The sequence below is a fragment of the Macrobrachium rosenbergii genome, chromosome 53 (genome assembly GCF_040412425.1).
Source record: "Macrobrachium rosenbergii isolate ZJJX-2024 chromosome 53, ASM4041242v1, whole genome shotgun sequence".
NCBI lineage: Eukaryota > Metazoa > Arthropoda > Malacostraca > Decapoda > Palaemonidae > Macrobrachium > Macrobrachium rosenbergii.
The window spans coordinates 162,824-177,823 of record NC_089793.1 but is presented as its reverse complement, the minus strand read 5'-3'; the positions used below and the strand labels follow the sequence as shown (position 1 = coordinate 177,823).

General features: G+C 36.0%; 1 long non-coding RNA gene across 1 annotated transcript in view; it reads right to left on the bottom strand.

The window, feature by feature from the left end:
- Positions 1-819: 819 nt before the first annotated feature.
- The window catches only part of LOC136834195 (uncharacterized), a 67,363-nt gene continuing 53,182 nt past the window's right edge, over positions 820-15,000 (bottom strand). The window contains exon 4 of the long non-coding RNA XR_010851676.1: positions 820-948. This is a non-coding gene — a long non-coding RNA (uncharacterized lncRNA). The remainder of the gene's footprint in view (positions 949-15,000) is intronic.

Genomic DNA, 15,000 nt, shown 5'->3' with positions numbered 1-15,000 from the left:
TTAATAACGAAAAGTACCAACTGAAAAAGAATACTGTAATATACTAGTAATTTTATACACCGGCGGCCTTGCACTATGTGCATAATAACGTATGCGATAATAATACATATAAATATTATAAACATTCTCAATGAATATCCATAGAAAAATATAAAAACTGGAACAAATCGCGGAAAAAAATGGCGACATAAAAAATCCAAAAAACGAACTCTAGAAAATCTAGTTCAAAAACGATATGCAAAAAGGCCAGCCATTTTTAAAAACCATTTTTCCCCCCCGATTCAGTCCATCGTCATGTGTACATTAGCTCGCTATTAAGCAGCTAAAAACGCTTTTAAAACTCGGTCAACTCTGCTTCATACAGATACAGGGTACAGATAAAGAGTACAGTGTTAACTGTGTATAAAAATGAAGCTCTAATAATTGTCTGTATTTGAATCTGCTACGAACGGACTGGATGATATGCAAGTAATTCGATATGATGTCAATATATTTATTATATATATATATATATATATATATATATATATATATATGTATATATATTACATATATATATAATATATATATATTATATGCATGTATACATATACATACACATATATACATAATACAAACAAACGTATATATATTATGATATATATGTATATATATTATATGTATACATATACATAAAGAAACAAGAGAGAGAGAGAGAGAGAGAGAGAGAGAGAGAGAGAGAGAGAGAGAGAGAGAGAGAGAGAGAGACCCCATCCACGCGTAAACCAGATGACGCAACCTGCAGATGACAATGAAAAAACAAGTCTTCCTGTCCATTACCTTATCATGATCCTTGTCCCTGGTCAATCCTTCCCTTCCTAGGAATCCCCGGAGTCCTTTGGGGGGGATGCTGTACACCGAAAGACGTCCTCTCAACGTCAGTCATGTCGTGACTGAGGCGTGGCTCTCCTGAGGGAAGAGTTAATAGGGTCAGTGTTGAAAGTTGGCTGGGAAGGATTATGACACGTGTGAGTGTGCAAAAAAACAAAGACAAAAATTGTGAATAATGACTTTTCTTATTCTTCCTACCCCAACCCCCACCAATAACCTCTCTCTCTCTCTCTCTCTCTCTATATCTCTCTCTCTCTCTCTCTCTCTCTCAGAGTGTAAAAATGTAAAGACAAAACTTTGAATAATGACTCTTACTCTTCCTACCCCACCCCCACCAACATCCACTCTCTCTCTCTCTCTCTCTCTCTCTCTCTCTCAGAGTGTTTGTGTCTGTGTGTAAAGACAAAAAAATCTTTAATAATGGCCTCTCTGTCTCTTCTGTCCAGAGTCCCTCACTCTCTCCACCAGCATCCTCTCTCTCTCTCTCTCTCTCTCTCTCTCTCTCTCTCTCTCTCTCTCCACGCGAGTGTGCAAAAACAAAAGACAAAAACTTTGAATAATGACTTCTTACTCTTCCTACCCCCCACACCTCAACCACACCCCCACTCTGTCTCTCTCTCTCTCTCTCTCTCTCTCTCTCTCTCTCTCTCTCTCGCTTAGGTCAACTACGTGCCAGTCTTGTCTTATAAAGGCTTACTATCAATACCTGAATTAGATTCAATTACTAAATCAAAACCACAAGTTGCTCAGTTACTTGACAGACATTCTTACGCATCTAAACATTCAATAACAAAGAAATGAATACATAAATAAATAAATTAATAAATTAATAAATTAACAAATTGATAGATAACTAGATAAATAAATACACGAATAAATAAATAAAGAAATACATGAATAAAATGAATTGTTCAAATTGAATCAGTTAGTTGCTCATCTAAATATTCAATCACCACGAAAATAAATAACAAATAAATTATTTAATTTACTGATAAGTAAATAACCAAATAAATATACAAATTAATAAAAAAAAAAAAATGAAAAAAACAAGGGGCACAGTGACTGACAACGGAAATTTCATTGACCGCCGAAACCAGGAGCTTTTGTCCCACAACAAAGGAAAGCAAATAAATAAAACAAACACAGAACAAAAAATATATATATATATGTAGCTTTTGTTTCAGAGTAACGTCAGCTTTAAGGGAGAGAGAGAGAGAGAGAGAGAGAGAGAGAGAGAGAGAGAGAGAGAGAGAGAGAGAGAGAGAGAGAGAGAGAGGAGGTCTGTCATTTTAAGAGAGATTATTATTATTATTATTATTATTATTATTATTATTATTATTATTATTATTATTATTATTATTATTATTGGAAATCTCATAACAGCGTGAGTCCCTAAAATGGTGAAGAAAGCCACAATGGCGTAAGTGCAAATATGTATTATTAATATTCGTTTGTATATATATTTCTAATTTCTAATAAGAGATAAAAATTTAAAATAAAAATAAAAACCGAAAACAATATCACACAGACATTAATAAAACACTGATATAAATGAAATTAAAAATAAAAATAGCAAACAATATCACACAGACATTAATAAAACACTGACATATAAATGAAATTATTAAAAATAAAAATGGCAAACAATATCACACAGGCATTAATATAACACGGATATAAGTGGAATAATTATCATATTTAATTAAGAATACACTGCTGGGCAGGAAACAAGCTATAAACTGCGGAGGAGGAAATGTTACAATGAAGAATAATGCAACGGAAGAACAATTGTCATAGCGTATAATGAGAACAGTGAGTATTAAGAGCGGTTATACAGGAAGGATGTAATGAGTTCATTGTCATTTACTTCGGATCACAGGTCAGAATGTGAGATTGAAAAGCTTACTAGTTTAGGATTATAAGAGTATATATATATATATATATTATATATATATATATATATATATATATATATATATAGAGAGAAGAGTATATATATATATATATATATATATATATAAAAGAGAGAGAGAGAGAGAGAGACAGAGAGAGAGAGAGAGAGAGAGAGAGAGAGAGAGAGAGAGAGAGAGAGAGAGAGAGAGAAGGAACAAAGTAGTAAAAATGCAAATGTTAAGGTTACAAAAATTTGACCAAACAAATGAAAAACATAACAAAAACAACTAAGAAACAAAAACACACAATCTATAATTGATAATATATATAGATATACTTTATATATATATGTATATATATATCTATACTTTATATACATAATATATATATACATATACATAGAGTATACATATATTATCAGTTACAGATTGTGTGTTTTTGTTTCTTAGTTGTTTTTGTATATACATATATATATATATATATTATACATATACTGTTATGTATATATTTACATATACATACACATACACTGTACATAAATATATACATATACATACATACATCTAAAAAAAACTCTCCTGCCGGAAGCCCCACGATTCCAATATCTAATCCCAACAAGAAACGGCAGCAGCGAAGGACAACGAATTAAAGACGTTAATTGGTCTCTCTTTAATGAAAAGCAATTTGCAGCGAGCACTCTCTCCTCTTCAGGAGGTTCAGGTAATTGCTCAGGGGCATTATTCCCTCCCTCCCCCTCCCCCTCTCTTATTCCCAAGCAGGAATATAAAGGAACGTCTCGTCTGTAATTGCCAAAAGGCGTTCCTAGCATCGGCGCCAGCACGCGTGAGGGGTGGGGGCGGGGGAGGCGCTGCTCCCTTAAAAATATATAGCTACACTAAGAAAAATGCCGTGGTGGGGGAGAGGTAGATTGGGGATAAAAATGCCGGGAAATGACTTGTTGTTATAATAATAATAATAATAATAATAATAATAATAATAATAATAATAATAATAATAATAATAATAATAATAGTTATATTGGACAGAATTAGACACTCTTTTACACACGTTCTGTTGAATAGGAGAGAGAGAGAGAGAGAGAGAGAGAGAGAGTGCGTGTGTGTGTGTCCTGAAGTTACTTATTACAACCAGAGAGAGAGAGAGAGAGAGAGAGAGAGTGCCCTGATGTTACTTACAACAAGAGAGAGAGAGTGTGTGTGTGGGTGTGTGTGTGTTTTGATGTTACTTAATACAACCAAGAGAGAGAGAGGGAGAGAGAGAGAGAGAGAGAGAGAGAGAGAGAGAGAGAGAGAGAGAGAGAGAGAGAATCCTGATATTACCTTCTACAACCCATTCAAACCCAAAGCACTTTTCACGAATATTTTTTTTTTTCATTCCAATAATCCCCTAATCTGATCTATAAACCTCTAACACAAATAAGCATAAACGCTGAACAGACGAATAAGTAAATTGGAGAGTGCAATTAGAGACTGCAATTCCACCACTGCAATTAGCACAGTCATCCAAAAAAAAACTCTGGGGTGGGTATTTACGTGTTCATTAAAAAAGATAATTTCGCAATTAGCATAATTACCTGGAAACACTCCGTCACTTATGTTTTATTTTTAAATCAAAATTTATATCTTCATTTTCCTTCCATACGAATCAGGAGCCACAGTAGTAAACGTGATGATTGAAAATTACCCAAAATATAGGATCAGATTATTGATTAGAGTGTGAAATTTGGGGTATTAAGTAGCAGCACTATAAATATATATATACGAGTATATATATATATATATATATATATATATATATATATATATATATATATATATATATATATATATATATATATATATTAAATATATGTACATTTATAAATATATATATGTGTGTAACTGAATCACGAAAACATATATATATATATACACTACACACATATATATATATATATATATATATATATATAGTATATATATATATATATATATATTATATATATATATATATATATATATATATAACATATATATATATATATATATCATATACTTCCAATTTATTCCCCAACTTTCATCTACCTCCCCAGCTGTCACGAGAGCTAGATGGATGGATTGCCATCGTGTACGATAAAATGGGTCAACAATCGACAAGACGCACTCCAGACCTGCGAGCAATTTATACCAATAAACTCGTGGGCCCAGTTCACATTCTGATGTGGAATTTAAAACGAAGAAGTGAGTTTTAAAAGATATACGTCTTTGTTGATATGAATATTTGAGCCTAAAATTAAGATAAATATTAAATTATCAGATTAGAAAAGCAATGCAGTCTTTGGATGAATAAAAGGTTAATTTACCTGAGGTTAAAAAAATTAAACAATCAAAACAAACAAAAATAATTTACCTGTGATTAAAAAAATTAGACAATCAGAATAAATAAAAAATAATTTACCTGAGGTTAAAAAAATTAAACAGTCAGAATAAAAAAATAATTTACCTAACAATCAGAATAAAAAATAATTTACCTGAGGTTAAAAATACTAAACAATCAGAACAAATAAAAATAATTTACCTGAGGTTAAAAAAATTAAACAATCAGAACAAATAAAAAATAATTTACCTGAGGTTAAAAAAATTAAACAATCAGAGTTTTAAAAAATAATTTACCTGAGGTTAAAAAAATTAAATCAGAAAAAATTTACCTGCATTAAAAAAAAATTAAACAACCAGAATAAAAATAATTTACCTGATGTTAAAAATTAAACAATCAGATCAAATAAAAAAGTCTCAAAAAACTGATGGAAATTGTCAGAAAAAAAAGTTTGAGAGAGTATGATTAAAATCACATGCAATTCAAATGAAGTTTTTTAAACAACTATAATTAAAATTCTAAAGAGAAAATTCAATAAAGTTCTGTAAAAGAAATGTATTATAATAGACTGGATGGTTTTGCTGGTAATACATTATGAAATTGAAAAAATAAAAAAAATCAAAGCAAGATAGAGTTTAATTATTTACGGAGAAAAATATCTGAATAGTTGAAATTTGTAAATGAAATTAACAAAAAGAAATGGCAGCATGAAAACCAGTGTATGCAAGTAAGTGTATATGTTTTGAGCGTTCATATAAGAGAGAGAGAGAGAGAGAGAGAGAGAGAGAGAGAGAGAGAGAGAGAGAGAGAGAGTATTTATTTCACTGAGGCATGTTACCCCTTCATTTTTAGTACTCTGAAGTATTTCATTGTTCAAAGTGTGGAAAGGAGAGAGAGAGAAAAAAAAAAGTGTAAATTTTAGAGAGAGAGAGAGAGAGAGAGAGAGAGGGCGTGTGTGTGTATTTATTAAGTTGAAGCATTTTACTCCTTTATCCATTTTTTAGTACTGAAGTACGGTATTTCACTTTTCAGAAGTGTGGAGAGAGAGAGAGAGAGAGAGAGAGAGAGAGAGAGAGAGAGAGAGAGAGAGAGAGAGAGAGAGCCATCCGACAAGTGTCTCCCCTGGCAATGGGATATGCAGATGACGCAACAAGACTTGAAGAAAGAAAACGGGTTTGCTCTGAGGTGTCGTACCACACTACCCCTCCCACCCCTCCCTCCCCCCTACATACCCTCTACTGCAACAGCTACCACCACTACCACTATCTACTACCACTATCCACCCCGTACCACTCTTGTGCTGCTGATAACTGCCAGTACCTGCTATCACTCCATTACACAGCGATACGAGACAGGACTCAGGACTGGTACGGAGATAATTCCGAACTTTACAATCGAAAAGGATTTTTCCTTTTTCATTTATCAAAACGTACGACGTTGAAACGAGATAACATGGCAGCTTTGGAGAGGCAGGAACAGAATGATGGAATGGGATAGAAAAATCTCTTGAAGAATCCCTTTACAAAAATGTGAATTCCAGCGTTTAAAATGAGATTTTGAATGAATAAAAAGTGTTCGTCGTGTGAATTGTCCTTTTATGCAAATTGACGCTAACCGTTTGAGGCTTGGTTCAACTCTTTCAAATTCGTTGAAAGCAAAATCTTGAGGTTTGGGTTCTTCGCGAATAAAGCGGGAAAACATTCAAACAAGAATAAGATCGTTAACCTTAACGCAACATCAACATCCAAGCATTCAAACAAAAATAACGTCCTTCACCTTCATTCAACATTTCACTGTACAAACATTCAAACAAAAATAACATCCTTTACCTTACCTTATCACCGTAAAAAACATTCAAACAAAAAAAAGATCGTTCACATTAACGTAACATCAGCCTCCAAACCTTCAAACAAAATTAACATCCTTTACCTTTAACATATCACCCTACAAACATTCAAAAGCAAAAACAAACATGTCTGCTGCCTCCTACGTGAAATCAACCTCCGAACATTCAAACAAAATTAATAATGAAAGCGTTTACCTCAACTCGACATCAACTTTAATGAAGGCACAGGTGTGTGTGTGTGTGCGCGTTCATCAGGTCTAAATATACATTTCCAAGAAAGAACGGGAACGCTGTGGAACAAAGCGCTTCTATTCCACAGGTAACTATTCCGAGCTAAGTCCTTGAACAATGGTTAGTTGCCTGTACAGTATGTGCTATTCATTTATGCAGCAGTGAGAGTACTTTCAACACTCTTTATTCGTCAAAAAGAAACCTCTGTGGTAATAATAATAATAATAATAATAATAATAATAATAATAATAATAATAATAATAATAATAATAACTTCCTCTATGTGTTAAATTATTTACGCAGCACTGAGAATTTTTTCGATGCAATCTTCATCGACAGAAACACCTATATTATGATAATAATAATAATAATAATAATAATAATAATAATAATAATAATAATAATAATAATAATAATAACTACAGATAGTGCAAACCTGTGGTCTCTTATTCAGATACCCCTGGAACACTGTAGTATAGGACAGTAAATGTCTACGGGAAACAAACGTATATTTTCACCATGAACAAAGTATTTTTGCATACTAACATGCAATCAAAAACGTTATTATTATTATTATTATTATTATTATTATTATTATTATTATTATTATTATTATTATTATTATTCCGAAGGATAAAAAAATATATGATACAAGCTTTACAGCTCATTAACATCATAAATGAAAAAGAACTTTATAATTATCCTGACATAAACAGCTGTAATAAAATGAATCTATCAATATGTACAGTTAAAGATCATGCCTTGATTAATTATGCATAATCAAAAAACAACACGTTATTAACATCCAGGAGAAGGGGAGGAGAAGGGGGGCGGGGAGGGGAGAGGGGTGCTTCTTCCCCCACCACGTTACCGGGGACCCAGACCAAAGAGGAATATTGAGTATTAGGCAAACAACCTGATCTTATAAAAACACTAAGTGTTGCAAAAACTTGCAAAGACATTTTGGCACTTTATCGCAAGTTGCAGTGGGTCCCAAGGAGGCCTGAGATCATTGCAGTGCATCTAAGACAAACCAGTCTTCTAAAACATGACAGAATTATAAATATTACTCAATAGTATGGAATAGTGGAGGGCTATTGTCTATAGCTACTGGGAGGGCTAAAGAATGTGAATAGAGGGAGTTGGAGAGGTTGGACAGCAAAATAAGGAAAGAGAAAATTAGACGAAATACAAGGATCTAAAGGAGGAACTGGGAGAACTCCTTACAGTTGCAGTGACAACATGATTATTGTTATTATTATTATTACTACAGTTGCAGTGACAACAATATTATTATTATTATTATTATTATTATTATTATTATTATTATTATTATTATTATTCAAAAGACGAACCCTATTCATATGTAACAAGCCCGCTGGGGGCAATGACTTGAAATTCAAGCTTCCAAAAAATATGGTGTTCATTAGAAAGAAGTAACAGAAGGTAATGGGGAATACAGAAAGAGATGATCACTTATTAAAAAAGAAAAAATACATTAAAACATTAATAAATAAACAGGAAGGGGTTTAAGTGAACTATTCGAATACAAGGAGAATTGTATTAGGGTAGTAATGCGCTGCATCTCCGCCTGAACTTCTGGAGAAGTTCCAATTGCACCACATCCTGAGGGAGACTGGCTGGCTGAAGAGAGTAATTGCACGCCCCTGAAAAATTCATTTCATACTCCGACAGAATCAATTCGAAGACCACGAAAGAGCGGGAAATGAAACAAAATGAACGGGAAATGAAAAGGAAACAGATCCTTTCCTTCGACCCAACACGCAAAAGACACGTGGGGAAGTGATCACCTGAAGTGTAAGCTTCGATGAATCTTGTAACCCGTTCGTTTTGCTTCACTTTAAGGAAACAAAACCAATGGACAGAGAGACTGGCAAGTCGTTCTTACCAGTCATACGCTTAAGGAGATTTTTATTTCTCAATGCAGATATTGACACAATCTTCGCGGTTCAGTTTTATGGGATGAAAATCCACTCAAGGCCGAGAGAGAAAATTAAAAGAATATTAATACGCAAATAGACTGCATTTTTCATTGGTGCAGTCATTCGGTCCCAAGGCCAGGAGATTTATGATAACCTTCATAATAAAAACTTTCTGCTGATAAAAAGGAATATTTTCACTCCTGACTGACTACTATACATCAGCCTCTCCAAGGCCAAAAATCATTTAAGTAAAGACTACTACCAAGGTTTCAGAACGGTAACCTGTAGGGCATCAAAAATCATACCACTAGTATAAGCTCAAAATTACAGAGGTCCCAGAACGATACCCTGAGGAACCCCAAAAATCGTGCCAGTAGGAAATGCTGAAAACTACAAAGGTCCAAGAATGGTACCCTGTGGAACGCCAAAAATCGTGCCAGTAGGAAACGCTGAAAATTGCAAAGTTTCCAGAATGGCACCCAGTGGAACACCAAACAAGTTACTCACTAAAAACACCATCACGAGCAGCAGCTCTATCGCCGACTGATTAAGATATTGTGAATACCAATACTATATCATTTAGAAATACACGGTTACAAGACATGCACCTTAGCTGTCAGACAGGAGCACAGATGCAAGAACGAAAATATTGCGATGGCGCAGATATAAGAACAGTGAATAAACAAACAAAAACCAGCAAATTGCTTGTGTGTATCAAAGCCTAAACATCTCACCCATGGCACCTACTTTCGTGTTTTACCCCTTGAGACTTCCACGACGATAAAACAACGAGAAATAATGAGACGAATACGTATAAACTTCCGAGGAACGTTACCGGGAGAACATTTTTTTCTCTCCTGACGTAATAGAGGAGCAACGGACGAGTCCAAGGAGAGTTGTGTCTCTATTTAAGGATAATTAGCTGGGAAGTTGTGGCGTGATGAAGCCCACGTGAGTAATTAAGAGAGGGCGTGGGATAATGAGAGTTGCCCCAAACATATGATTAAGGATCCTTGCGCAGTATTTCATTAATCACAACGAGAAGGGAGAGAGACTGCAGGGGGCAGAAAGGGAGGAGTTAGTGGCCACCTCCTCCTCCTCCTCCTCCTCCCGTCCCCAAAAAAGGGAAACGTTTCTCTTTCCTTCCTCCCTAAGAGAAGAAACTTTTCTTCCCATTCACCGACAGAGGAAACTCTTCTTCCTCTTCTTCTTCTGCTTTCGACCTTATTAATCCCCCTGTATAGTAGGGTCGGCCGCTCGAGTCAACTTTCTCCATCTACTTCCATTCCTTGCAGCTTCTTCCCCAAGCCCCACCTCACCCATATCCCTCCTCACCACATCCATCCATCTGATCCGCTGACGCCCTAAACTCCTCATCCCCCGCCTCACTGGCATGTTCTTAGCTCTCTTGATTGGTTCCACTCCTCCTTCCCATCACTGGCATGTTATTAGCTCTCTTGATTGGTTCCACTCCTCCTTCCCATCACTGGCATGTTCTTGGCTCTCTTGATTGGTTCCACTTCCTCTCCTCTTATTACATGGCCATAGTATCTCAGGCGAGCATCCCTAGCCTTCTTCTTTACATTACATATACCACACATTCTTCTTATATCTTGACTCTCCACAAGAGAAAACGTTTCTTTTCGTCCCCATAAAAGGGAAACGTTTCTTCTTCCCCCATAAAAGGGAAACTTTTTTTTCCTCTCTCCCCCCCTACAAAGGAAAACGTTTCCAACCTCTCTCCCTTCCCTTAAAGGGAAACATTTCCTTCTCCTTGCCCCCTAATAGAGGGGAAACGTTTTATTTCCCTCCCACCACATACGAAGCGTTTCTTTACTATCCACTTAAAAGTGGAAACTTTTTTCCCCTCCACCTCAAAAGGGAAACGTTCTTTTCCCCCTATGAGGTAAACGTTTCTTTATCATTTCCCCTCAAACGGAAACGTTTATTCCCTTCTACCCCAAAAAGGGACAATTTTTTCCCTCCCCCCGGAATGAAACGTTTCCAACTACTCTCCTCTAACAAAGAGAAACGTTTCTTGCCCCTCCTCCCCAAAAGGGAGACGTTTCTTTCCTCTTCCCCACAAAAGGAAACGTTTCTTTACCTTACCACCCCAAGGGAAACTTTTTTCCCCTCTTCCCCCACAAAAGGAAACGTTTCTTTACCCTCCCCTCTCAGATGGGAAACGTTTCTTTCCTCTCTCCTTCCATAAAGGTGTCTCTCTTGTCTCCCATAAAGGAAAGCATTTTTGCCCTCTCTTATTATACTGCATTTTCATAGCACTCCTAAAACTTTCAATATCCCGCTTCAAAACATCATATCCTTGTAATTCTAGTTGTAATGCCTCAAGGCGTCTTTTATCCATTGTGACTTTGTAGTTATACCACCTCTAAGTAGACAGAATCTTTATCCTTTTGCTCAAGTTGCACCTTTTTAAAATCTTTGCAAGTGTCCCATTTCTCTGGTGGGGTGAAAAGGACAGACCATTTGAACACGTCAGAGATTGTTACTCTTCATTTCAATGCCAGTCCTGAGTCTGTGAAGTGGAGAGAGAGAGAGAGAGAGAGAGAGAGAGAGAGAGAGAGAGAGAGAGAGAGAGAGAGAGAGACCAGCCCTACTTATCCTAATAATGACACAAAGTTAACACTAAAGAGAACAGACAAACGAAGAGGGGGTTAAGCAGAGCAAATCGAAATCTACCCGGAACACTTGATGAAGCCTTTCAAAGGAGGCCAATTAAGACGAGCAAAAGCTTCGTCCTTTCATCCCAAGTCTTGGCTGCTTTATCTACGTCGAGCTGAATAACTCTTTGCCTTAAAGCTTACAGTGAATTGAGCCTTATCTGGTCTCCCCCCACCGGCAGGTGTAAATAAGCGAGCGAATATGCTCGACAAATGTCAATAAGATTTGGGGCCGTGTACAAATATTTGATAAGAGGTGTGTCGTAGGGAGTATATCTTGTTACGAAAATGAGTCAGTTTTGAAAACAACGGGTCTGGCTCGGGATGTGGCAGGCTCTAAGAGTCTTGCCATACGAACAAACTCACAAAGAAGCCACAAACAATAAACAAACAAACAGATACGTATTCTGAAAACAACGGGCCTTGTTCATAATGTGGCAGAGTCTTAGAGTCTTGCCATACAAACACAGCCACAAGGAAGCCACAAACAAACAAACACGTGCCTGTTACCCGAGGAAACGTTTGTCAAAAATATGCACAAACAAGAACCTGGTATCAACTATACTAAAAAAATTAAGATCAGCAAATTCAAGGAAATCAATGAATGAACTTTAATTGAGGAGGATGCAATGTATAGTACTTATTACATACAAGAAGTATACTGGGTTGTAATTAACAAGATTACCTGTCTTTGCTACGGGCTGAAAATTCAAGGTTTACATAAAACTTATTCACCAACATAAAAATATTGGCGTTAATGCATACGAAAGAATTGCACTGAATCGAATATAGAATTTAGGGCAAGGGCCAAGCACTGGGACCTATGAAGTCATTCAGCGCTGAAATGGAAATTGACAGTAAAAGGTTTGAAAGGCGTAACAGGAGGAAAACCTCAAAGCAGTTGCACTATGAATCAATTTTTGGAGAGGGTGGAGAGTACGGTGGAAGAAAAAGAACATGAAAGGAGGTACACTAAAAGGAACGAAAGGGTTGCAGCGAGGGGCCGAAGGCACGCTGCAAAGAACCTTAAGTAATGCCTACAGTGCACCGCATGAGGTGCACTGACGGCACTACTCCCTACGGGGATGCATACGAATGGCCCACGTAAAATATTAAAAGGAAAATTGGGTTCGACAATGAAAATTTAAGTTCAAGACAGAAAATTAAGGAAAATTAAGAACCAAGGACCATATATATAAATATAAAATATATATACTATATATATATAATATATATATATATATATATATATATATATATATATATATATATATATATATATATATACATATATATATATGTGTGTGTGTCAATTTGGATTTATAAATAATGCATAAAACGCAATAACTGAAATATTCACGAAAATTTGATTTATTCATATAAAGGCCACACCTTTGATACCATTCAATATGAATAAGCACGAGAGAGAGAGAGAGAGAGAGAGAGAGAGAGAGAGAGAAATAACCCGGAAAAAGGTAAAGCAAAGTCTTTTGGGAATTGCGAAAAAAAATTTCCCATATGGATAAAGATCGAAAGTGTTGCGTGAAGCTCGTTAACGAGGGATTGGAACCTTTGGAGAAGAGAGAGAGAGAGAGAGAGAGAGAGAGAGAGAGAGAGAGACTGGAGCAGGAGGGGGAAGGGGAGGGGAGGGGAGGGGCGGATATGAACCAGCGAAAAGATTTTAAAAATATTTTTTGGCATCGCGAAAAAACTCCCATTTAGATAAGGATCTAAAGTGTTGTGGAGTTCGTTAACAAGGGATTGAGAGAGAGAGAGAGAGAGAGAGAGAGAGAGAGAGAGAGAGAGAGAGAGAGAGAGAGAGAGAGAGAGAGAGATTGATATAACTAGCAATAATAGCCTTTAACAGTAAGACAAACATAAGAATATTCATTATTTCCAAAAAAAAAAATCGATTCCAGAACATGTAATAAACCTGTTCGCAATTTAACGCATACTTATCACAAACATGTTGACAACAAGTCAGCGACCCTAAGTGGAGAAGGAATCTTGGGCAAAAACACAAGTGTATTCATTATTTCCAAACAAATCACTTCGAAAACATGTAATAAACATGTTCGTAATTAAATGCGCACATATCACGGACATGTTGACAACAAGTCAGCGACCGTAAGTGGGGAACGAATCTTGGGCAAAAATAAAGAGTATTCAGCATTTCCAAACATATCGCTTCGAAAACATGTCATACACATGTTCGCAATTTAACGCATACATATCACGGACATGTTGACAACAAGTCAGCAACTAAGTGAAGAACGAATCTTGGGCAAAAATAAAGAGCATTAACCATTTCCAAACAAACCGCTTCGAAAACATGTCATAAACATGTTTGCAATTTAACGCATACATATCACGGACATGTTGACAACAAGTCAGCAACTAAGTGGAGCATAAACCTTGGGCAAATGCTGGATAATTGTATAAAGCACTGGCTATGACCTTGCTTTAGGGTCGTGATAAATCTAATCGTCGTGTGACCCAGGCGACATGGGGCACAAATTTCAACCAAACAAACAAGGGAAGGTGATAATGAAAACTCCGTTAACTAACTAAACCTTATATAAAATTCTGGCGAGACATCGGAGAGAACATAGGAACCTTGGTACGCGAATACTGGACTCTCTCTCTCTCTCTCTCTCTCTCTTCTCTCTCTCTCTCTCTCTCTCTCTCTCTCTCCATAGCATCTAATATATATATATATATATATATATATATATATATATATATATATATATATATATATATATATGTGTGTGTGTGTGTGTGTTGTGTAAAGACATTTCAACAACATCAAGAAGAACAACAACGATGAACTCGGCAGTGACTGTTGATTTGTTTTCCTCTGAAGCCACCCCTTCTGTGGAAAGCTTTATTACCAGAGAGAGAGAGAGAGAGAGAGAGAGAGAGAGAGAGAGAGAGAGAGAGAGAGAGAGAGAGAGAGAGAGTAACCCAAAATGGTTTTACTCGTCACCCTATCTACCAACACATCCTATCTCCCTTGATCCTTTCATTTTAATATTTCATCTTTATAGGGGAAAGGGAATTGCTAAATATAAACAAAGAGGGGGAGGGGGTAGGAGGAGGAGGAGGAGGAGGAGGAGGAAGAAGAAGAAGAAGACGAAGAGGAGGAGGAGGAGGAGGA